General features: G+C 50.6%; 1 long non-coding RNA gene across 1 annotated transcript; it reads left to right on the forward strand.

The window, feature by feature from the left end:
• Positions 1-1,167: 1,167 nt before the first annotated feature.
• LOC119868192 lies at positions 1,168-6,332 on the forward strand. Its single transcript, XR_005385952.1, has 2 exons — positions 1,168-2,733; positions 5,981-6,332. It is a non-coding gene; the product is annotated as an uncharacterized LOC119868192 (long non-coding RNA).
• Positions 6,333-25,663: the final 19,331 nt, after the last annotated feature.

Below are 25,663 nucleotides of genomic sequence, written 5' to 3' on the forward strand. Positions count from 1 at the left end.
ATGTCTTCCTCCCCTTCTGCTCCTCCCCCTCTAAAATAAATAAATAAAATCAAAAGAAGATCGCAAAGCTGTCACACTGTGGGCTTTGAAAGCAAATTTGTTGCCTTTGGGAAAAAAATAGACCCATTTTAAGTCTATAAATTGATGAGTTTTGACAAATGTAATCACCACCACAGTCCAAGCATGGAACATTTCCATGACTTCAGAGTTTCCCTCTGACTCCTTTGCAGTCAATCCCCCGCCCCCTGCCCCCAGGCAGAAACTGATTGGCTTGGCCACTACAGATCAGCTGTTGTCTTTTCTGATATTTCATATAAATGGGATTGTATAGGATGCATTCTTATGTGACTGCAGAGTATCTTATCGAACATAATATTTTGAGGTTTATCCATGTTATTGTGTGTATCTATCCTTTTTTTCCCCCTGGGTAGTACACCATCGTACAGATAGTTCACAATTCGTCTATTCCTTCTCCTGTTGATGGACATTTGGGTTGTTCACAGTTTAATAATAACACTAATAACACTGCTATGAATGCTCACATACAAGATTTTATGATCATATGTTGTTCTTCGTCTGGGGTGAATATCTGAGAGTGCTCTTACAGGGTTATACAATCAGCGTATGGTTAACTTTATAGGAAACTGACTAATGGTTTTGCATGCCTACCAACAAAATATGAGAGTTCTGGGTGCTCCGTATTCTTACCAGCACTTGACATCATCAATCTTTTTTTTGTAGCTTCCCTGGTGAGGGTAATGGCACCTCATTTGCCCACAGGATTCTAAGTGTTTGTCTCCTTGGTGCTGCTCTCAGAGAATAATGTTACTGTGCCCTATTAGTGATCTCTTGCTGCAGAGTGAGTTACACCAAAACTTAGTGGTTTAAAACAACAACAAACCTCTATTACCTCACAGTTTCTGTGGGTCAAGAATTCAGGAGCAGCTTAGCTGAGTAGTTCTGGCTCAGAGTTTTTTCTTAAGATTGTAGTCAAGAGAGACGCCTGGGTGGCTCAGCGGTTGAGCCCCTGTCTTCGGCCCAGGGCATGGTCCTAGAGTCCCAGGATCGAGTCCCACATCGGACTCCCTGAATAGAGCCTGCATCTGTCTCTGCCTCTCTCTCTCTCTCGAACAAACAAATAAAATCTTTTTTTTTTTTTTTTTTAAAGATTGTAGTCAAGATGTTGTCTGAGGCCACAGTTGTCTGAAGACTGGAGCCAAAGGATCCACTTCCAGGATGGCCTGATGGCATGACTATTGGCAATAGGCACCAGTTCATCATTGGCTGTTGTCAGAAGGCCTCAATTCTTCACCATATGGATCTCTCCATAGGGCTCTCCATTGAGAGTCCTCCCAGCATAGCAGCTGGCTTCCCCCCAGATCGGCTGAGACAGAGCAGGGCAGAAGCCAGAATGTCTTTGATAATCAAGCCTCAGAAGTCATACTTTGTCATTCTCACAATGTCCTGTTGGTCAGGGAGGGGATATGCAAGGGCACGAATAACAGGAGGTAGATGCCATTGGGGGCCATCTTGGAGGTATGCTACTGCATGCCTTGTCTGGACAACGTTCTTGGCTTGTGGTTCCTGGCCCTCTGGGGGAGGGTCCTGTGGATCCAAAGTACACTCAAGAAAGCAAAGAGCTATCAAAGTCAGACAGCTATTCTACATGTCTGAAAAGGAAACTGGAAATTCTGGCTATGAACCTATGGACCCCAAAGACTCTTTTAATTTTGCTCTTTTGGAATCCGAAAGAAAGACAAACTTTTCAAAGTGAATCCAACTGATGATGAAAACAAGACGTGATCCTAGGGTTCCTTACGCCAACTCCATGACCTTCTATGCTGTCCTGTGAGCTCTCCCTGGTTCCCTGCTAGTTATATTAGTCAAAGTCCAGTTGAGAAAATAGGAAATACTCTAAGGGTTTCGAGCAGAAGGAACTCTATGCACAAAATTGTTGACACATGCAATGAAGAAACTGAGAAGCCAAACAGGAGAAGGTAGAACAATCCAGAGAGAAGCAAGTGCAGGACTAGCTCTAAGGCTGGAGGGATGTAGGGCAGAGCCGGGTCAGGGACCTGGAAGGGGGCTTGGCGGGCTGAAGCTGGAGCTGTGGTGGTCCTGTCCTCTGGGATCTGCAGGCACAGGGGAGCTCCAGCTACTGAGGCAGACAGCAAGAAGGAGAAATTCTCTGACGTCTCCCTTCCTCTTGTCCTCCAGTCTTCTTCCAGTGCCTTCCATGGACACCAGGGAACACACAGATGAAGCAGAGAAGAGGAAGAGGAAGGAGGAGGGATCTGAGGGCACCAGGCCCAGGACTGGCTCACTGGTGGTGGGTGGGCAGCAGATTTTGTTTTCCAAAAGACAAAAGACCCTGATAATATTTCTGGCCCTACTTGTTCTTCTAGAACCATGATACTCTCCCATCAGATGGAGTCTGAGTCCCCCTCCTTCATCCTGCGTGGGACTTTGTGATTGCCTCCATGAATAGAAATGAGACAGAAATGATGCTAAGTGACTTCTGAGAACCATCCACAGAAGCCAATACAGCTTCCATCTGGTTTTTGCTCTTGGGATGCTCTCCCTTAGAACTCAGCAACCATACTATGAGCAAGTCCAAACCAGCCCAAACAGAGAGTCCACATGGAGAGGCCCAGGAGGAGAGAAACTGAGATCTCAGATATCATGGAGCAGAGACAAGCTGTCCCTCATGTTCCTTGTCTGCACTTCTGACCTGTGAGCATAATTCTTTTCTTTTCTTGCCACTCCATCTCAGGAAACTTTGTTTCCATGGCTGTTGTAACCAGGAGATGGGGTGAGGGGCAGGAGGATTTCACGTGTCTCTTTGGGACCCAGAGCAATGCCAGCCTCCTCCTGGATCTTCTCCTTTGGGGTGGAATCTCAACCAATAACTGGAATTGGTTTGAAAGCACGTGGAAGTTGGCCTTACTCTTCTGCAAAGTCATAAAACCTTGTTTTTGGACCCGTTCCCTCGAAAAACTCACTAATTCAATTTATGCATATTTATTGAGTGCCTAAACTGTGCTAGTCAGAGTATGCCCTTGAAAATAAAACAGGCATGGTCCCTAACTTCAGACAGAAAACAAATGACCTTATGAGAAAGTATATAATTACAAAGCGAGAGAAATGCTCTGAAGGAAAAATGTTAGATGCCAAGAGAGTATAACAGAGGATCTGGATTTTGTTTGGGGTGTTGGCAAAACTTGTCTCAGGAAGTGATATTTCTTTCTTTTGCTTTCCTAAACTTATTTCTTCAAAGCCATGAAATGTTTTACAATACACTTTTTAAAAGTTAGCAAAACGAGATTATTCCCTGAAAATGATCATCGGACACACATATGCTAAAAAGCATTTACTCAGGGACGCCTGGGTGGCTCAGTCGGCTGAGCATCAGACTCTTGATTTCGGCTCAGGTGGTGATCTCAAGGTCATGGGATTAAGCCCCAAGTCTGGGCTCCTCACTCTGGGGAGTCTACTTGAGATTCTCTCTCTTTCCTTTCCCCCACCCCCACTCATGCTCTCTTTCAAATCAATCAATCTTAAAAAAAAAAAAAAAAGACTGACTCATTCACGAGAAACCAGGAACCATGGAGGGTTTTGCTGGGAGACGTATGAAAATCAGAGACTCCCTCCCCCCAAAGAGTGCCTGAAGTTTTAGGGGAGTGATTCGGTCCCCAGGAGCTAGGGACCCCAGGGCTGGCTGGAATGTGTGGCTGGTCTCGGCTATGACTGTTGCCTCTAGGAGCCCAGCACAGAGGAGTTGGCTCTGGAGACAGAGAAGGGAGGTGAGCTGCAGGGAGACGGGTGGAGGGGGGGGGGGGCTGCACCTGGAAAGCCTAGACAGCAGGGACTGGGCTGCGGGCTGGGGGCAAGTGCTGTGCCCTGAATCTGCCAGTCACTGCATGGACAGATGGCCTCAAATGGCTCCTTCTGGCAAGGCCTGTAAGGAAAGGGGCAGGAATGAGACCATTCCCACGGTTCCTGATTTCCCTTCCACCAGAGCAGGGATCTTCCTCCGGAGATGGAGCTGGGGTCTTTCCATCTGCTGTCCCCACAGAGCCGCCCTACCTTGTGTGTCCAGTGGCATCTGTCTGGTCTGTTGGCACCAGCCTCACACACAGCCTTTTCTAGCTGTGCTTCCCCAGGAGCTTGAGTGGACATTGATGGGTCACTCTGCCTCCTCCACGGTGAGCGGCACCCCGTCACCGCTGCTTGCCCGCATCCGCATAATCTGCCCGCCCCCCCAAAGATGCTCACCAAATATGCCTTGCAGGGATGGTCGCCAAACACAGTCAAACCTCAGAGCCGCAGCCTTGCTTCAAAATACTGCAGGGAAACTCCAGGGCTCCCACAGCAGATGGGGAGATATGACTGACGGGCCTAGGGCCCTGGCTGCCTTGATGCTGCTGCTGTGGTCCACCTCTTGGGCCTCGCAGCCAGCCCTCTCCATCCAGGTGTGCTCCCTGCTCCGATTATTCATCCTCCCTGCAGACAGGGAGACCAGATTCACTAGCAGGTGCTCATCACGGACACACCTGTCCCCAACTTTGCTGGGGTCCAGAACAAGAGCACACACAGAGGCCCACATGCTGTATCTCTAAATATTTCAAAATCAAAATCAAGCTTAGCAGCCCTTACCTGGAGTCTGTTGACAAATGTAACCTCACAGTGGTGTGAGAGGCTAGGAGTGGATTTAGAATTCTGGATTCTTCAGTGTTGCGCCAGCTGGCGCCTGCCCTCATCTGCCCCTCCTCTTCCCACCTGTGGGGCTCAGTCCCGCACCCAGATGGGCATACTGCTCACCCTCCAGCCCCCATGGTCCAACTCCATCCATTCATTGCCTTCCCACCACCACCACACCCCCGCAAGCAGTCACTCCTTGGCTACTTAAGGGGGTTAACAGGTAGTGATATGTGCTTTTGGAAGGACAGACAAGGGAAAGAAGCCTAGGAAGTCTCTTAGGGTTAAGGAGGGGAATTCTGGGGTCCCAGGACTCCAGATCCTGTCCAGAAGGGGAGAACAGGCTCCAGGTGGGTGTTCCTCTGGTCCTGTGTAGTCTTCACCTCAAGAGCAGGGGCGTGGCCAGAGCAGGACCCTTTAGAGCATGGGACCCAGACCAGGCGCCTTTACTGCCCAGTTCTTTTTATTTATTTTTTTAAGATTTTATTTATTTATTCATGAGAGACACAGAGAGACAAGCAGGGACATAGGCAGAGAGAGAAGCATGGAGAGCCCAATGTGGGACTCGATCCCAGGACCCCGGGATAACGACCTGAGCCAATGGCAGACACTCAACCACTGAGCCACCCAGGCACCCTTCATTGCCCAGTTCTAAGGGTACTTTCTTATCCTCAAAACCAGACCGAGTCTTGTGGAGTAGACATGCTCTGTGTCCTTTGAGCTGTTACTCATGTACAGCCACTAGGAACCTTCATTGAGGCTATTTGCCCACCTGGCACCCCTTCTGCCAAGGGCAATGTTCAAAATATTTTGCCTCCGTGTGGTATAGGTAATCACCAATACTAGCCGGGGTTAGGCCAGTGCTGAGCTGGGGTTCTGGAGGCCGTCTACAGGGCCAAGCATTGACCCTTCTGTTGTTGGATCAGGGGGAGACAGGGGATGGTTCTGGGCCACAAAGAAGAGCACTGGGGGCAAGGCTTGGGGAGGAGGCCATTTGTCACCACTACGGAGATATTTAAATATGTTTTTTAAATATTGTATTTATTTATTCATGAAAGACACACGCAGAAGCAGAGACACAGGCAGAGGGAGAAGCAGGCTCCTCACAGGGAGCCCGATGTGGGACTCGATCCCGGGACTCTGGGATCACGCCTTGGGCCGAAGGCAGCACTAAACCACTGAGCCATCCAGGCATCCCAATATTTCAATATTTTAACAACAGTGCTGCTGTACCCACGAATATCAACTCTATATTCTTCCCTTCTTCCTTGGATTTTAATAGGGCCAGCATTGTGCCCAGCCAAAAGACGACATCCCCAGCTTTGCTAGACGCTTAGAAGAGGCGGATAATATATAAGGACAAATCTTCAGAAAAGCTTCTTCGGCTGGGAGGAGTCCCCTTTGCCCCTGCCCTTCCCCTTCTTCCTAGACCTGTCCTGCCTGGAATGACGGTGGGTGGAGCTCCAGCAGCCTTCTTGTGACCTTGAGGATGGAAGCCCCGCGCGAAGGAAAGCAAAGCTGAAATATTGAAGGAGCCTGGGGTCCTGATGACTGCAGAGCTGCCTGACCACCCCCAGACTGCCTACTGCTAGACTCTTTTTTTATAAGAGAGAATAAACTTCAAATCTGTGTAAGCTGCTTTAGTTAGGTTTCTGTTATTAGCACTTGAATTTTTTTTTTAAGATTTTATTTATTCATCCGTGAGAGACAGAGAGGCAGAGACAGAGGCAGAGGGAGAAGCAGGCTCCCTGTGGGGAGCCCAATGCAGGACCCGATCCCAGGACCCGGGGATCATGCCCTGAGCCAAGGCAGATGCTCAGCCACTGAGCCACCCAGGTGCCTCTTAGCACTTGAATATTATTGCCAATTCATTTCAGCTCCAGTCCTCGCTGCCCACGTCTCCTCAGGGCTGGTCCAGGGGTCAGGGAGGCAGACGGGAGAGGGATCTTCATTCGGCATGTGTCTTCCACGAGTAGGACGTGTCCTGCCAGCTAATCCTTAAGACCATTCTGGCCACTAGTGTGAATTTCCTCACTTTGACCACTGATAAAACTGGTCTCGGAGGTTATTCGGCTTCACTGGTGGCAGAGCTGGGGCCAAGGCTTGAGTCTTGCAGGCTCCAGAGCCCACATCTGCTCCACCACACTTCCCAGTCTGTGCAGGCAGGACTGGGAGCCCCTTCTTATTCACTCCCGGGGTGGGGGGCAGGTGCCTGGAACATCCCCAGAGAGGGGGCATCGTTGGCTTGGACTTTGGGCTTTACAGATCCCACTGCACTTCACTGGCAACTGGGCAGGGATCTGCCTCCAGAAAATTGGGGTGTGTGTCAGTCAGAAAGAGTCTTTAAAAATCACCTGTCTCCATTGTTACTCTTGAGAGAAAAACCCAGAACAGTAGGCAGTGGGGCTATGGGTCAGAGGGGGAGAGGGGAGGGGAGCTGTGAAGCAGGTAGCAGGTAGCCTTCTGCCCTCCAAGCTCAGAGAATGAAAATGAAAATCCCTAGGTTGGGGGTGGGGGGTGGGGGGAGGGCAAGCAGGACCCATCTCTGAGGCGGGGGTCCTCCAAGAGACCTGAAAAGGTGCTCAGTTTCCCCAGGCTTCGAGGCTGCTGCGTCCTCCAGGCAGCGCACTTGTTCTCCCGAAGCCTGAAAGCCCAGCTGACCTCTGAGGGCTGCTGCAGCAGGAGAAACATTTTCTGAGGCAGTTTTATGGTCCCGAAGGTCTCTAGTGGACACCGGTGCAGGCCCGGCACGTAGAGGCTGGCGGTCATCCCTCCTCGGCCCTCCCTGCCAGACTCCCTTCCATTCCTAGTACATCTGGAAGCGAGGGGGGGGGGGAGAACTGTCCAGAAGCCCGAAGCCCTCGCCTTCCTGAGGATCTCCCAGAATCCTCCACTCCCTGCTTTGCTCTTCAGGGGCCAGGGCCTCTCATTCCCTCTCCCCTCCATCTGTCCAGGGACTTTGCGGAGGTGAAGAGCAGCCTCTGAGAGCCCCAGGGGGAGCCTGCCCTCGGCCGAATGGCTTCCTGGGCGCCGGAGGGAGAGCGCCAGGACGCGAGGCCGAGCGGAGGCTGCGGGCTCAGGCCACGGCCGCGCCAGGGCCTCCGCGTCCCTCACTCCCCTCGGGCAAGCGTGACCCCCCGGGCCCTCCTGAGGAGCACCCCGCGCCTCCCCCTTCGTGGGCTCCCAGGCGGAAGAGATGGAAAGCAGACCCTCCTGAATGTTTAACTTCAGCGGAGATGATAATAACTTTCCCATGGACGCAACTGTATCCTTTCCCTGTGTTCCTTCGGGGCTCCCGAAGCTCCATAAGGTTCTCATTTGCAGCTCGTTCTTGAGGAGGCCTCATTTCCTTGCCACACACCCCTGATGTGGTCAGGGTCTCCCTCCCACAGCCCGGGCGGGGGGCGATGGGGCCGAGGGGGGCTTCCCTGAGCTTTTCTCTGATGGCTGCCCCCCTTTGGCCTGGCCTCACCAGACCCCTCCCTTGGCCTCTGCCCTTTCCCTAACCCTTGCCCACCCCCGCCCTCCCCCAAGCCTCAGACCTTTCAGCTTCTGCTCCCCAAGCACCCTGGGAAAGGGAGTGGCTGGTCCGTGCTAGGCTGTTCCCCAGGCAGAAGGGCCCTTTCTAGAAGCTTCTCCCTCTCAGCCTGACAGGCCTGTCGAATGACCCCAGGGGTCATCGTGGGCACTGTATCCTATGTGAGTGGCGCCCCCTGCAGCTATCAGGCACAGCCTCTGCTGGTAGGTCCTAAGGGGAGAGCAGTTCCAGAGCCCTTCCCAGCCTGGAAAAGACCCCAAACCCCCGTTGCCAGAAAGCTCTGCTACCCAAACTCTTTCTACCGCACACCTCTTATCACTTTGGTCTCATTAGGAAGCCCAGAGGAGCCGAGAAGAGGAAAGGGAAGAATAATACATCTCACGTTGGCAGAGCGCTGCTGTTTTGTTGTTGTTTTTTAGATTTATTAATTTATTCATGAGAGACACACAGAGAGAGAGAGAGAGAGAGAGAGAGAGAGAGGCAGACACAGGCAGAGGGAGAAGCAGGCGACTCGCAGGGAGCCTGATGTGGGACTCGATCCCGGTACCCAGGATCACACCCTGAGCCAAAGGCAGACGCTCAACCACTGAGCCCCACCCCCACCCAGGTGCCCCTTATTGTTGTTAATATGTTCACGTTCCTGGCATCGCTCAAACTTCAACTCACCACCCGCCCCGGGGGGTACCAGGGCAGGGGATTGTCAGGGGCCTCTGACAAAATGGGTGAGGAGGCTGGGCCCTAGGTCAGGGCCACTTGGGTCCCGGTTGGGCCCCAGCAGCAGATTTTCAGGGCTCCAAGGGCAGGACGGAGGCAGAGTGGGGGCGAACAGGCCCCGGCTCCCAGGGTCCCGCTCTGCCGCCTGCGCGGCCAAGAGCCTCGTGTGGGTCACGCCCCCTCCAGGTGCCTCTGCGTCCTCAGCTGTAAAATGGGCGTTCGGGGCGGAGAGCTCTAAAGCGCCCTCCTCACCTGCGCTGTAGTTGGTGCCTAGGGCAGGTCCCCGAGACCCTGCTTCTCCCGCGCCCGGGGCCCAGCTGCACTCTCACAATGAGAAATCTCTGAGGACAGGACCCCCCCCCCCCCCCCCCGCATGTGCCTGCTCTGGATCTGGCTGCCACTTCCCATTTGCCCCTCTGCCAGGTTCTGAGGTCGTGTTCCAGTGGTTTCCACGCCCCCCGTCCCCGTTGGCAGCACAGGCTGGACCCCGGTTAGCCCTGGCTTGGGCTGGGCTCGGGGAGCCCAGGAACCCACCTGGCCCTCCAAGGCTGGTCCTTCGGGGCAGGTTCTTTTGTGTCGGGCTGGACCCGGGATAAATAGGTGCGATTAGGAGATCAAAGCGCTATACCACGGGTTTGGCCGGAGGGGGCGCTTTGATCTGCCCATCCCTTCGCTTCCCCCCCCCCCCCCCACCAGCCCTTGAGTCCTGGCAACTCCAAATCTCCCTGCTTTCATTCTTGTCTTATCAAGCTGCTGCCTCAGCTCCCCGCACCGGGCGCGTCTTGCCTGTTGATGAGGAGCTGGGTTTTCCCTCCAGGTTGTTTACTAAATCACCAGTTCGAAGCCGAAGCCAGCGCGCTGCAGCAGGTCTGCAAAACCCCAACGGTTTCATTTTGAGCCTCGGTTGCAAAACCTGAAATCTTGATCTGCTTGTAAATGATGGGCGGGTGAATCACGCCTGCCTCTCGGGGTATCTAATTAGATGCAGGTCCTGCCTGGTCTCCCAGAACTTGGCCTAGTGAAGGGGGGGCGGGGGAGGATCGTTATGAGTCTTCTTTCTTTTTCCTTTGAAAGGGATTGGAATTCCTGTAACTGCTTATGGCTGTGAACCTGTAGAATTTTCCTCCAAACTTGAGTGATGGCTTCTACCGATTGTGCCGTAAGGGCTCAGAATGCACCCTCTGCCACTCGCCGGCAGCTTGTCAGGCTACTCAGGCTGCTAAGGACCCCAAACTAGAAGAGAGATGTGTGGTGAGGAGGTGAGGTCTCATCCAGCCTTCCGGGCCACATTCCAGGACCCGCCACCAATGCTGGCAGGCAATCGGGGCCTCTGCTGGCCTGCTCCCGCGGGGCTCTAGTCTTGCCTCTGGGACTTAAGCCCTGCTTACAGCTGATGATGCGCAGGGCGACTGGATGTCTGTGCGGGGAGAACTTCTGGTGAAGCAGAAGCAGCTGCAGGGGACATGGGGGAGGATTTCTAGGACACCCTCTCTGGGAGAAGAGAGATCACTATCCTAAGCTTCCCTGGGAGACTACAAATGGGTGGCTCTGGCTGCTTTTATGCTTTCACCTGCAGGAGGACCAGCCCTGGGGAAGCCTGCTTTTCCTAATCCTAGTGGAATTGACAACCTAGGTTTATGTATTCAGCAAATATTTAGCAAGTGCCTGCCCTGCGCTCACTAGGAGCTGGTCTAGGCGCTGGGGACGTATCAGTGAGCCAAATGGACGGGAGGTTCCACCTCTCATGGAGTTTGTGTTCCAGGAATGGAGGAAGGCAAACAAAAAATATAACAACCGAGAACATAATCTTCTCTCTTAAAAAGGTGAGGAGCACAATGGGAAGATGTTCAAGGAAAGAAGAAAGTAGATTGGCAGTAAGAGTTGGGGTGAGGGCTAAACTCGACAGAGTGGGGAAGGGGGAACAGAAGAGGTCACCCCCAAAATCCATCTCTCTGGTGTTAAGGATTATGGTGAGCTGATTATTTTTAGGAAACAACAGAGGCGGAAGCTCTGAAAAGCTACCCTCCTGAAAGACACATTTCCAGGTAGGAGGGAAATCTCCATTTGCAAGGGTGGCTCCCTTGCTGGACACGGGAAGAGAAGGGGGGAAGAGAAGGATGAACAAATCTCTAGAAACTCTGATCAATGGAGGAGACACTGACCTAAATCTGCATAATAGCCTGCATAAACTGAATGACGTCCCCAACCTCCCCAGATGTCCACATCCTCATTCCAGGAACTGTGAATGTGTTTGTCACCTTACTTGGCAAAAGGGACTTTGCAGATGTGATTAAACTAAGGATCTTCAGGGGCACCTGGGTGGCTCAGTGGTTGAGTGCCTGCTTTTGGCTCGGGTCATGATTCCAGGATCCTGGGATCGAGTGCCGCATTGGGCTCCCCACAGGGAGCCTGCTTCTCCCTCTGCCTGTGTCTCTGTGTCTCTCATGAATAAATAAATAAATAAATCTTTAATAAAATTAATAAATAAATAAATTAAGGATCTTCAGCCAGGGAGATTATCCTAGATTATCTAGGTGGGCCCAGTGTAATCACCAGGGGCCTTAAAACGGGGGCAAGGAGGATCAGTCACAGAAAAAGATGTGACAAGGGAAGCCGAGGTCAGGGTGATGTGGCTGCTGGCTCTGAATATGGAGGTAGGGGCCAAGAGCCAAGGAATGCAGGTAGCTGCTGCATGCTAGAAAAAAAACAAGCAAACAGATTCTCCTCTGAATTCTCCAGAAGGAATGCAGTCCTGCCAACACCTTGATTTGCAATATCTGACCTCCAGAGCTATAAGAGAATAAACCTGTGGTGTTGGAAGGCATTAAGGCTGCGGTCATTTCCTCCAGCAGCGATGGGAAATAATACTCCTCTGAAGGTGAGTCCAGATCCAGAGCTCCCTGGGGAGTGGGGGCAGGGCCACAGAGGCTGCAGCCTGCGTCTCCTTCTGTCCCATCCTGCTCTGCCCCATCCTGCTCCCCGCTTCCCTCCTGCAGACATCGGTGCCATGAGCCCCCTAATGAACACCGTGCACCGTGAGCTCCACCTCAGAGTTTGCCTCCTGGGGAACACGACCTGCTACACAGCCAGCATATATTTATTATAAGGCTTTGTTATGAGCAATTTCAAACAGACACAGAGGTAGTAAGAATAATATAATGATCTCCCACGATCCCACCGCCCAGCCTGGGCACTGGCCAACTCATGGCCAATCTTATTTGATCTCTATGGGAACGGTACCTGAAAGGGAGATGCAGAGCTCCTGCCCTGCAGACCTTCCCAGTCTAGGCAAGGAGTTCAGATGGTGTTCACATCTCTGAGGTCAAGAGAACGCCAGGCAGCAGACCCCACGTCAGCAAGTGTGGGACCAAGGACACAGAGAAGCAGGGTTAGAGAAAGACAGGAAAGGGGGCAACTAACCAGAACCGATGGGGCCAACCATGTCACCAAAGGGTGGGTCCTACAATCATGGGCAAACTCATCTAGAGTCCAGAGTCCAAGGCAGGAGGCAGGTGACATGAAAAGGGGGATCCCTGGGTGGCGCAGCGGTTTGGCGCCTGCCTTTGGCCCAGGGCGCGATCCTGGAGACCCAGGATCGAATCCCACATCAGGCTCCCGGTGCATGGAGCCTGCTTCTCCCTCTGCCTGTGTCTCTGCCTCTCTCTCTCTCTCTCTCTCTCTCTCTCTGTGACTATCATAAATAAATAAAAAATTAAAAAAAAAAAAAAGAAAAGGGACATAGCTGAATAGAATAAGCGACCATTTGCCTGTCTTTCTTTCTTTCTTCCTTCCTTCCTTCCTTCCTTCCTTCCTTCCTTCCTTCCTTCCTTCCTTCTTTCTTTCTTTCTTTCTTTCTTTCTTTCTTTCTTTCTTTCTTTCTTTCTTTCTTTCTTTCTTTCTTTCTTTCTTTCTCTATTTTTTTTAAAAGCAGGCTCATATGCCCATCATGGGGCTCAAACTCATGACCCAGAGATCAAAGAGTCCCCTGCTCTACTGATTGAGCCAGCCAGGTGCCCCCACTCAGGTGCCCCCACCTGCCTTTGGTTTATTCCATTGTCTTTCTAATGTTTGTTTGTTTGTTTAAATAGGCTCCCACTTGCTTCTACATGACTATTAATAATAGTGATGCTAGAATAGTGCCAGCTGCTGAGCTAAGCACTTCCTGCAGGTTATCTCACCCATCCACCCGGCACCCCAGAGGCAGATACTATTTTTATCTCCATCACACTGAGACTCAGTGAAGTAAGGCCATTTGGCCAAGGTCCCATGGATGGTGTATTTGCTTCCTGGGGCTGCTGTAACAAACGATCACATACTGGGGGGGGGGTTATAATGACAGAAATAGATGGTCTCTCAGTTCCGGAGGCCAGCTGTCTGAAATCAAGGTGTCAGGCAGGGTGGTGCTCCCTTGGAAGGTTCTAGGGGAGGATCCTTCCTGGCGTCGTCCAGTTTCTGGTGGCTCTGGGTGTTCCTTGGCTTGTGGCCGCATCCCTCCAAGTCTCTGACTTCACATGGCCTTTTCTCTCCACCTATGTCCTCCCTGTGTCTCTTATAAAGACACTTGTCATTGGATCCAGGGGCCACTTGGAAAATCTAGGATGATCTTTTCTCAAGATTTCTTAAAAAGATTTTATTTATCTATTCTTTTTAAAAATTTATTATTATTATTATTATTATTATTGTTATTATTAACCTATTCATGAGAGACACAGGCAGAGGGAGAAGCAGGCTCCATGCAGGGAGCCCGACATGGGACTCAATCCCGGGTCTCCAGGATCAGGCCCTGGGCCAAAGGCGGCGCTAAACCGCTGAGCCACCGGGGCTGCTCTCAAGATTCTTAATTATATCTGCAAAGACCTGTTTTCCAAATAAGCTCACATTTCCAGGTTCCAGGGTTTAGGACACAGATATAGCTTTTTGGAGGCCACCACCCACTCTGCTACAGGTGAGAAGAGGCGGACCAGGGGTCTGAACCTAAGAAAGATGATCTGTTGTCTGTGGAACGTGATGCAACTTTACCGAGAAGAGCTGGAAACTCCTTGTACTGGTTTTACAATATGCCACAAGCTCTTTGACACTCCTCCCTTTGAAAGGTGGCATCACTGAACCCCACCCCCCTCAAATCTGGGCAGGCTTGTGACTCATTTGTCACCAAAAGAGTGTGACGAAGTGGTGCTGCGTGACTTCCAGTAGTGCATCAGAAAAGGCAATGCAACATTTGCTTAAAAAAAAAAAAAGATTAATTAATTAATTAATTTATTTATTTGAGAGAGAGCATGCACTCAAGAGAGCATGAGCAGGGGGAAGGGGCAGAGTGAGAAGCAGACTCCCCGCTGAGCAGGGAGCCCAAGGAGGGGCTCAAACCCAGGACCCCAGGATCTGACCACCTGAAGGCAGATGCTTCACCTACTGAGCCACCCAGGCACCTCAGCCATCTGCCCTTTTTCCAGAAACATTCACTTTGGGAGCTCTGAGCTGCCCTGTGAGCCATCTGACTGCCCCGAGGCTGCCCTGCTGGGAGGAGGCCCAGGCCAGTGGAGAAGTCCCATGGAGGTGTTCTGATCACTAGCTGGAGCTGAGACAGCCTCCCCTACCTCCAGATGGTTCCAGCCCCCGGCTGTCCAGTCACTCCCAGCCACGGAGCCTCCCCAGCTGAGGCCTCAGAGCTCCTGGAGCAGAGACAAGCTGTCCCCACTGCCCCCTGTGAATTCCTGACTCACAGAATCTGAGCATAAGAAAACTGGCTGTTTTATGGCACTATGTTTTGGGGAGGTTTGTCACACAGCAGTAGTGATCAGGGCACCCCTCCGTGTCTAGAAAAAGCCCCAAATCGGGGGGGTTAGTAGTTCCTGAGAAGTAGATCTGACTCAGAGAGAGACAAAGAAAACATGTCCTGTCTGAACAAGCACACCCCCCACCCCCAATTCCCGGTGATTTCCTGAGAGGTGAGGGGTGGGGTGGGGTGGGTTAGGCAGAAAATTGAACCAGCTCATCCGGGCACCAGAAACCATCCCTCTCAAAGCCCACGTGCAGAGCTCTGCGGCCTGAGGCTGCAGCCAGGCCTGGGCAGCCACCAAGTTCTGCAGCTCCCCCCGCCAGAGCAGGGCTCCCCAACCCGCTGCAGCCACTACAGCTTCCCATGCAGCTGCTGCAGACCGCAGGCCCCGGGGCCCCATCCCTCCCTAGGTCCTGGCCACCTAACTGAGTGCCCAGTTAGGGAGTGGGGGCGTCTGGGGTCGGGGCCTAGCCTGCCCTACACTGGAGGGAATAGCAATGCCCCCCGCCCCCCGGGGTCCGCCTGCAGCCCTGGCTGCCAGTCACCAGAGCAGGCCCATTCATTTGCTGGATTGGATTTTGGGATTTTGTCATTTGCTATGCGGGGTTTTCTTTCTGACTAATTTGTTTACCAGGTTTAATTCTTCAATCATGTTTTCATTTTAAGAGATTTCAGGGTAATTATGAACTTTGAATAAATCCATCTGAGGCACCAAAGTGCTCTCAGCTCAGCTCTGCTAGGGTCTCTGCTGTTCCACTGCTACACTTGAGATCTGGTGTGAATAGGACCTCTCCTGTCTGCCCACTGCCCCCCACCCCCAACTCCTGCGATTGAAAACAGCTGGGCCTCTGGGAGCCAAGGTCAGGATTTGAGAAAAAGCCACAATTGAAAACCACACCAGGGTGGGGGTGGAATCAGGCCGGTGGGAGACCGAGGCTCCACAACCTGCCAGGATCCGGCCCCTCCCCACCCACCTCACCCACGCTCCCCCCCCGCCCCAGGCCGAGGCAGGGCTGCCCCAGCATTGCCAGCTGAGCATTTGCCAAAGTGAGGTGCAGGAGTGCCTGAGAGAGGACCAGACACAGGCCAGAGGCTGGGGATCTAGTTCCAGTCTCATAGCCCCTGAGCAGTGGGGCCATGTGCAAAGTTTCTGAGCCCTCTGGAGAAAAGTAGAAATATATCGAGGATGAAGGGGAACCTGGGGGGTGCAGTTGGTCCATCTGCCTTTGGCTCAGGTCATGATCCTTGGGTCCTGGGATGGAGCCCCACATTGGGCTCCCTGCTCAGTGGGGAGACTGCTTCGCCCTCTGCCTCTGCCCTCTCCCCTGCTCCTGCCTCTCCCCCTCCTTGTGCTCTCTTTCAATCTCTCAAATAAATAAATAAAATCTTTTAAAAAATATTGAGGATGATGAGGACAGTGCCTATTCCCTCCACTTTGCAAGCTTGTCACAATGGAGCTGATGTGTGGGGGTGGGGGTGGGGAGGGGGTGCATTTTCTAAGCTAGATCACATGACACAGTTGAGAAGTGGCAGTGTTGTGGAACAAAGTCTTTTGGTTGTATCAGTGGGGTCACACTGGCAGGCTGGGGCGATGCGACACCCGAGCAACTGATATAAAGGCAGGAAATGCCACCAGGCTCCTAGATGTCTTGACTCCCTCACCATTTCTCAGCCAACACGTCCTGGCTCCTGGGTGTGCTGAGATGGTCATCTCTATGGAGTGTGTGAGCCTATGAACTGTGACTCCAAATCCCAGTTCCAGGCCCCAGTACCTTATCAACGCCACACAGGGAGGCTGCTGTGTCCTGCATCTTATCAGCATCAACAAATTAGGGTTGCCGAATTTGCATATCCGTATCAAACCTGCAGCCAGCCTGGGGTGGGTGGGTAGTGCAGTGTGCACGCTAATCATAACTAGGATCAATGGATTAGGCTTAGCTAATTTATACGCGGCCAATCACAGCCGAGGTATGAACAGCAAAGCTTCTAGGGGAACCAATCCCACTAAGGGAATTCTCTACCGCACAGTGTATGTAAGACGCTTTGCTTCATGAGCTTGATGGCACTTGCTCCCACCTCCAGGGAGAGGCTGTGTGGGGACCCCAGACTTGCCCTGACAAGAATCCAGCACAGGATCCTGTCTCCGGGGACGGCATAGGCAGCTGAGGGTAAGAGGGAGGGAGTGGTGGTACTGTCTTTAGTTTGGGTTCTCCTAGAAGCAAGTCTACACGAAGATTCGAGAGCAGGAGGGACTCGGGTTATGCCAGAAGGCAGCCAATAAAGGCTGAGTGATCAGACCAGGTAGTTGTAGGCAACTGTTCGGAGTGAATTGTGTTCCCTGCAAATTCATATATTGAAGTCCTAACCCCTAGAACCTCTGAATGTGACTATATTTGGAGATGTGGTCTTGAAAGAGGTGATGAAGTTAAAACGAGGCCATCAGGGTGGCCCCTAACCCAATCTGACTGGTGTCCCCATAAGGAGAGGAGGTTAGGACACAGAGGCACCCAGAAGGAAGACCATGCAGGGACACAGTGAGAAGGTGGCTGCCTGCAAACCAAGGAGAGAGCCCCCAGGAGAAACCAACCCTGCTGACCCCTTGGTCTGGGGACTTCCCAACCTCCAGAACCATGGGAAAGTAAGTTTTCTTGTTTAAATACCCCTGTCTGTGGTCCTTGGTTATGGCAGCCCCAGCCACGAAGTCATTTCCATCCAGGAGACCATGTGGAACATGGCTCCTAAGTTATCCCATCTGAGGGATGAGGCTGGGGTATTTATCTACCAACTGTGTCAGGCCTTAACTAGGAGCTGTTCCCAGGGGAGGGCATTAATTCCCACACCCCCAGGCTGCCACAGGGCCAGGCAGAGCAGCTTCAGTGACCAGTGGAAGCCCCCAGGTGATGAGGTTGCCACTTGAAAGTTGGGCATAAGAGTGAAAAGTTGTCATAAGAGTGAAGGGACCTGTGGGTGGCAACAACAGTGGCATGTACCTGTGAGAACAATATTGGATTTTCTTAAGTACCCCCTTAGAGGCTAAAGTACCATGGCCTCTACCCCAAAGGAATGTGCGTGTGTGTACACACGCGTGTGTGTTGTGTGTGCATTACTAGGAAGGTTGAATCTAGATAGAATGCACACTTTTATATTGGATAATCCTGTGTAATGATGTATGACCCTCTAATGAATATAATTTGCAAAGGTTACCTCTGGTTAGTTTCTATGCCAAAGCCAGTGGGGTGAACAGAATGTGTAGCATGGCTCACCGTCTTCTCAGACCCCAGTGGCTTTGGTGGCCTCTCTAATGGGGGCCTGGATGAATTCAGTGCCTCTTGCTAATTTTAGACTCACATTCTGGGCGCAGCTAGGGTGAGGGTGCTTTGAGTTAGGCTTCTTGGTTTTAAGCAACTGAGACTAATGATAGCCAACTTCAAGAGGCAACAGATTTCTAGAAGGTATGAGATAGTCCAGACTTGTGGGAAGGTGGCAGGACTCATAACTAAGAACACTCTTGGGGAGCAGAGGGGACTGACTTGCTAGCAACCCCCTCACACACAGCCTCCATAGGACACTTCCACTGCTGGACCCTTGCCACCATGAATGGTGTCATTGTCCCTGCCTCTTTATTTTATTTCCTTGAGATTCAAAGTCTCCGGCCCCTTGGCTGCTGGGGTTGGGGGAGATTTCAGGGAGGGGAACTAGGCTATGAGCTTCTCTAAATGGGAGGTGGGGGGCAGGCCATTTGTTTCCTCAGTATTACCCAAACCAGGGGATGCCTCCCAAATGGGTGAGACACTAGCCCTTTTTTCTTTTTTAAAGATTTTATTTATTTATTCATGAGAGACACAGAGAGAGGCAGAGACATAGAGAGAGAATCAGAACCCCTGTGGGGAGCCCGATGCGGGACTTGATCCCAGGACCTGGGGATCATGACAAGAGCTGAAGGCAGATGCTCAACCACTGAGCCACCCTGGTGCCCCGAGACACCTGTCCTTGCCGCGTAACACATGGTTAGGTGAAAATCCCAGAAAGGGGGGTGGGATTTATTTTTGTGAGTCTTGGCTCATTTGGGCCAGGCTAATGGAGATGGTGGGTAGACTGAATGTCAAGCCAGGTGTGGGGTGGTTGCCCCTGACCAGGGACCCCTGCGGAGATCAAGAGGAGCCATTGGGGTCAGAAGCAGGAAGACTGAGGATGCTGGGAGTTCTGCTGAGCTATTACTGCATAATAAGCCACTCCAGAACAGTGGTTTAAAACCATAGCAATCATTTACACTGCTCACACATCTGGGGCTTGACTGGGCTCAGCCAGGTTTTTCTTGATTAGGGGTCTCTTAGGGTACAGTGACATGGTGACCAGGCCTGGAGTCATCAAAGACTTCTTCACTCACAGGTCTGATTCTTGGGCTGGGGGCGTCCCATAGTGAGGGGTGGACCAGCTAGGGTTCCCCAGGCCTCCCTCTCCATGATCTTTCCAAGATGGCAGCTCAGGACAGCAGGATTTCTTATGCATCAGCTCAGGGCTTCCAAGAAAGAGAATCTGACAGAAACTGTATTGCTTTTTTTTTTTTTTTAAGATTTTATTTATTTATTCATGAGAGACACACAAAGAGAGGCAGAGACACAGGTAGAGGGAGAAGCAGGCTCCATGCAGGGAGCCCGATGCTCTGGGATCGTGTCCTGGGCTGAAGGCAGACCCTCAACCGCCGAGCCACCCAGGCGTCCCTGTCCCTGTATTGCCTTTTTAAAACCTAGTCTCGGATATCATGTAGTATCACTTCTGCCGCATTCTATGCATTCCATGCAAGTCTGGAAGGCCAAGCCCATCTTCCAGAGGAAGGGGCTAAATTCCTCTACATTTTGATGGGAAGGCTGTCAAAGACTTTGGGGACATATTTTGAACCCACCACAGTGGGCAAGGAGATGGCAAGCAGACCCTTGGCTTGACTGTCGGACTGGACGAACACATTTCTTTCTTGATTTTCTAATTTGGCTGCTCGTTTCCCACGATGCAGAAAGGCCTTGGCTCAGATTCCCAGCAGCATGTTCACAACTAACTTGCTTCCACCTGGTGGGCTGGACCTACCGACTCCAGTTAATCCCGCTTCATCATTATGCCAAGAGAGCTCATTCCAACTGAAATTTGACTATTGGTTTTTAATTTTGGTGCCATTTTTCATGCTGATGGCTCTTCTGGCTGACAGTGAATTACCCTGGGTGCAAATTAAATACAATAGAATTGCTAATCAGGCCATTAGAATACGCTGACAGGAGGAAATCTACAAGTTGTCAGGACTGGGTGGGCTCTCCCCTGGCCTTTGGGGCAGAATTCGCTTGCCTTCGAATGGACCCGGACCTGGGACCCCTCAGAATATTGGAAGTGGACACCTGTAGTCTGCCGGAGGCACAGAGCAAGGCCTGAGATCCTACTCTGGTTCAGCTGGTTGTCTCTGCAGGAAAAATCTTGCCCTGGAAGTGCACATGCCCCTAGGGATTACTATCTAACGTTCGATACACTCTTCTCAGGCAAGGAAGTGTCTCGATTCAATTCTCAACTTCCAGACCCACGAGGAAGGCACCAAATATCTGGCATAATGAATAATGTTTTCAGATTTCTAAATTTAGGGGGAAGGTGAGAAGACAGCCAGCGGTTTTCCTCTTGTGTCTAATTCCGAGCAAAGATAGAAAGAGTTTATCTGTTGAAGACTTCAGGCTGCACATTCAGTCACAGTTTCTTTGTATTTTTGTGTTTTGTTTTGTTTTGCAATCCCTACAAAAATGACTGAGAGGAAATAGATTCAGAAGCCACTTCCTACAGGTGCCAATAGCAATGCCAAGAAGCGGTTTCTGTAAATCAGGAGGCGTGGGGCCCTCGGAGAAGGCTAGAATGTGGTCTTCAAGGGTGAAGAGGCAAGCCTGGACTCCCAGCAGTGATTGTGCTTGGGAAGAGGAGGAGGACGGGGGGGGGGGGGGGGGGGGGGGGGGGGGGGGGGGTGGGGGGGGTGGGGGGTGTGTGTGGGGGGGGTAGGTATTTACAAGTGAGAGGCAAAACCCACTGAATCCACACTAGCTCACACTTGCTGAAAGCCACCAGCCCTATCTGGCCACTCAAAATGCTTGCAACATTTCACCTTCACAACGGTCTCCTGTGGAATGGGTTATTATCACCATTCCCATTGAATAGACAGTAATCTTGAGGTTAGGTAACTTTCCTAGGGGCAGCCGACAAGTTAGTGGTAGGGCCAGTGTTATTAGATTGGGTTCAGCTGCCAGAGGCTGGGGGCGGGGGTGGAATACTGGCTTAGAGAAGATAGATATTCTTTCTTTCTTTTTAAGTAAGCTCTACACCCAATAGGGGACTCGAACTCATGACTCCGAGACCAAGTGTCACATCTTTTTTTTTTTTAAGATCTTATTTTATTTATTCATGACACACACACACACACACACAGAATGAGAGAGAAAGAGAGAGACAGAGAGAGAGGCTGAGAGGCAGAGACACAGGCAGAGGGAGAAGCAGCTCCATGCAGGGAGCCCGATATGGGACTCGATCCCCAGACTCCAGGGTCAAGCCCTGGGCCGAAGGCAGATGCTCAACCGCTGGGCCACCCAGGGGTCCCAAGCTATGCAACTGCTGATCCTAGGGTCCTGAGTTCAAGCCCCACAATGCGCATCGAGCCTACTTAAAAAAGAAAAGGTCAAAGAAGGGCTTCTCTCTATTTAAAGACACTTCGTGGAAGTCAAACCCCAAACTACTGCTCACTTCATATTGACCACACATGGCTTTTTGGGAGGCTGGACAATCTGGCTTTTATTCTGGGCAGCCATGGCCTAGCTGACAATCAGAACTTTTGTACTAAAAAAGAATGGATATCGGGGGTGGGGGTCAACTCAGCATCTGCCACGGCTGGGATTGAAACTCAAGTTAGAATAGCTCCTGAGGCCTGAGGCTTAATCACTCTGCTGTCTTGACTTTTCTTCATCTCGTGAAAGAAAGGGCAAGGCAGACACCGTGGGTTTTCCCCACAGCCCTTTTTAGATCATTTTTACAGTTTCTAGGCACCTCTTCTCTGACTTAAGTGCTTTTTGCTGCTAACAGCTGGCCCGTGAGACATGCCTCAGAGGTCGGCCCTGAGACTGCTGGGGGTGCTCTGCCCACATCTGGGAATTTGGATGGCGCCTACCAGTGACTGGCTGGGTGGGAGGGTGCCAGCCCAGCTCCCTGGCCTGGAGCCAGGACGACCACCAAAGTGTCATTTCCAGGTCGGCAAGCGGGCAGGGCCAGGCCAGGCCAGGTGTGCTCCCCTGCTTGGCTGCTTCCCGTTTTGCGTCCTGCTTTCCCCACTCCCTTAACTGGTCTCTCCTGGAAGCACTGCCTTCATAAATCACGTGCACACAAATTCTCGTCATGGTGTCTTAGTGGCCTAAGGGTTTACCCTGGAAAGTATAAATAGGAAGTGGGCCAGCACTTTTGAAGACAAAGCGGTTCTGTTGTCACATGCCCCTCCGCGACGAAGAGGCCAAAGTGACTGGCAAAGCCCTTGAGTTTGAATTAGGTCACACCCAGCCTTCCTGGCAAATCCCTAGCTGTGACAACTTGCACGAAGCTGGACATTTAATATGTAGTCCAATCTTCCTCCAAGCTGTAGGTTTTTAAAGAGAATGTGTATTATTAGTCAGGGTTGGGCCGGGAAAGCAGACGGCACTCTCTGCTTCAAATGGAAGCAGATTTCATTCCGGAGATTAGGCACTCATAACACAGCTGGAAGAGCTGGAAGAGCAAAGGGATGCCAGCTCTCAGATTTCCTCCAAACTTCCAGAAAGTTCGGAGGAAAGTGTGGTGAGCTGCACACCGCCCCATAAGACCCAGAGGTCGGTGGTTTTCAGGGAAGTGCCTGTGAGTTGCTGCGAAAATTTCTGCATGCTGTCCCCTTCGTGTCTGCCTGCTGGTTTTGGACAAGCGATAATAATTATGGCTTTTTGCCTCCCTCTGTCCTTCCAAGTCTTGTGCAAGAACGGGAGATGCTCTTTATCCACGAATTCCAGATTAGCAGATTTGCCCACTCGCTAAAATGTATTCATCACCCCCAAAGCAATGCTTATGGGTATGTTCACAGTTATTCACGAACTTGGACAGACCAGCACATCTCTCCTAGCTGAGGATGAACAAGGTGATGATGCTCTGACTTCTTGTTTTTGCTCTCCGACTGTAAACAAGGGCCCTTTTTCGGGACCTAAACTTGTATCTTCACTGGGAGCAATGGGTCAGTATCCACTAACTCGGGTCACAGCGACTTGGCATAACATCGCTACCATGAGTAATGATAGACTATTGGTAGAATCTAATTGGTGACCCATTTGGCTTAGAATGATGGAAAATGTAGTTCCCAAGCCTCCAGATGCTGCCATACTTGGGAGACCATAGAAGGGGGAATAATGTTAGGTTGCTGACAGACAATCCAGGACAGCATATTAAGCCATTTAATGCTGTAAAAAAAAAAATTTTTTTACAATTGCCTTAGAGTGTTTACAGTAATTAATTAGCATCTCCTTCAAATAATATTATACTATTTCACATGTGAAGACTTTATAAGAGAATATACTACCGATTCCTTGGGCCCATTCTACATTTTATTTTTTTAAACGTTTTATTTATTTGAGAGAGAGAGAGAGAGTGAGCATGAGTTGGGGGAAGGGCAGAGGGAGAGAGACAAGCAGACTTCCCTCTCAGTGGGGAGCCCAACTTGGGCTGATCCCAGGACCCCAAGATCATGACCTGAGCCAAAGCCAGATGCTTAATCAACTGAGCCACCCAGGTGCCCCCATTTTACTTTTCTATATGCTCTAAGCTCACAACGCATTGCCATCAGCATGGCAGCCAGGCTGATTTAGACAGTTATCTTTTAGAGCAACTCCTCAAAATTATATGAATTTTTATTTACCTTCATTTGTTCCATTTCTAGCTCTCTTCATTTATTTGTATAGATCCAAGCGTCTGCCCAATACCATATTCCTTCTTTCTATCACATTTCTTATAGTACACTTCTGCTGGCAAAGAATTCTCTCATTGTTGTCTTTGAGAAAGGACTCATATATGTATGTATGTGGTTTCTTTTTTAAAAAATTTTAGTTATTTATTCATGACAGACACACAGAGAGGCAGAGACATAGGCAGAGGGAGAAGCAGGCTCCCTGTAGGAAACCTGATGTGGGACTAGATCCCAGGACCCTGGGATCACAGCCTGAGCCGAAGGCAGACCCTCAACCACTAAGCCACCCAGGCATCCCTGTATGTATGTATTTAAATGGCAGTATGTTTATTGCATTTCATTTTCTCCCAGCTTTATTGAGGCATATTTGATAAGTAGAACAGTAAGATAAAGTATACAATATGATGATTGAATATACATATACATCGTGAACGGATTCCCCCCATCAAGTTTATTAACACCTCCATCACTTCGCATATTCACTTTTATTGCATTTTTTAAAAGTCAAAATTTCAAAACTGAAACAAGTGATTTTTTAAAAAAGATTTTATCTATTTATTCATGAGAGACACGCAGAGACACTGGCAGAGGGAGAAGCAGGCTCCATGCAGAGAGCCTGACGCGGGACTCGATCCTGGGTTTCCAGGATCACACACTGGGCTGAAGGCAGTGCTGAACCGCTGAGCTGCCCAGGGTGCCCTGAAACAATTTTTAGAGATCCTTTTGCTAATTCTCTTTAACTTAAAAAAATATATATATACATATATATTTAAGTGATCTCTACACCCAATGTGGAGCTTGAACTCATCACCTCAAGCTCAAGAGTCAGATGCTCTACTGACTGAGCCAGCTAGGTGCCTCATTTTGAAAAAATATTTTTGCTGCAGGGGCACCTGGCTGGCTCAGTTGGTTAAGCATCTGCCTTTGGCTCAGGTCATGATCCTGGAGTCCTAGGATCGAGCCCTGGTCATCAGGAAGTCTGCTTCTCCCTCTCCCTCTGCCCCTCCTTCCCACCCATTCTCTTTCACTCTCTCTCTCAAAAACATAAAATCTTTAAAATATTTTTACTGGGTATAAAATTTTGAGTAAACATGTTCGGTGTTTTTTTTTTTAATAAAATAATTTTTATTGGTGTTCAATTTACCAACATACAGAATAACACCCAGTGCTCATCCCGTCAAGTATCCCCCTCAGTGCCCATCACCCACTCACCCCCACCCCCCGCCCTCCTCCCCTTCCACCACTCCTAGTTCGTTTCCCAGAGTTAGGAGTCTTTATGTTCTGTCTCCCTTTCTGATATTTCCCACACATTTCTTCTCCCTTCCCTTATATTCCCTTTCAGTATTATTTATATTCCCCAAATGAATGAGAACATACACTGTTTGTCCTTCTCCGATTGACTTACTTCACTCAGCATAATACCCTCCAGTTCCATCCACGTTGAAGCAAATGGTGGCTATTTGTCGTTTCTAATGGCTGAGTAATATTCCATTGTATACATAAACCACATCTTCTTTATCCATTCATCTTTCGATGGACACCGAGGCTCCTTCCACAGGTTGGCTATTGTGGCCATTGCTGCTATAAACATTGGGGTGCAGGTGTCCCAGCGTTTCATTGCATCTGAATCATTGGGGTAAATCCCCAACAGTGCAATTGCTGGATCGTAGGGCAGGTCTATTTTTAACTCTTGAGGAACCTCCACACAGTTTTCCAGAGTGGCTGCACCAGTTCACATTCCCACCAACAGTGTAAGAGGGTTCCCTTTTCTCCCCATCCTCTCCAACATGTGTTGTTTCCTGTCTTGTTAATTTTCCCCATTCTCACTGGTGTGAGGTAGTATCTCATTGTGGTTTTGATTTGTATTTCCCTGATGGCAAGTGATGCAGAGCATTTTCTCATGTGCATGTTGGCCATGTCTATGTCTTCCTCTGTGAGATTTCTCTTCATG

This window comes from Canis lupus, chromosome X, assembly GCF_011100685.1.
Source record: "Canis lupus familiaris isolate Mischka breed German Shepherd chromosome X, alternate assembly UU_Cfam_GSD_1.0, whole genome shotgun sequence".
Classification (NCBI taxonomy): Eukaryota; Metazoa; Chordata; class Mammalia; order Carnivora; family Canidae; genus Canis; species Canis lupus.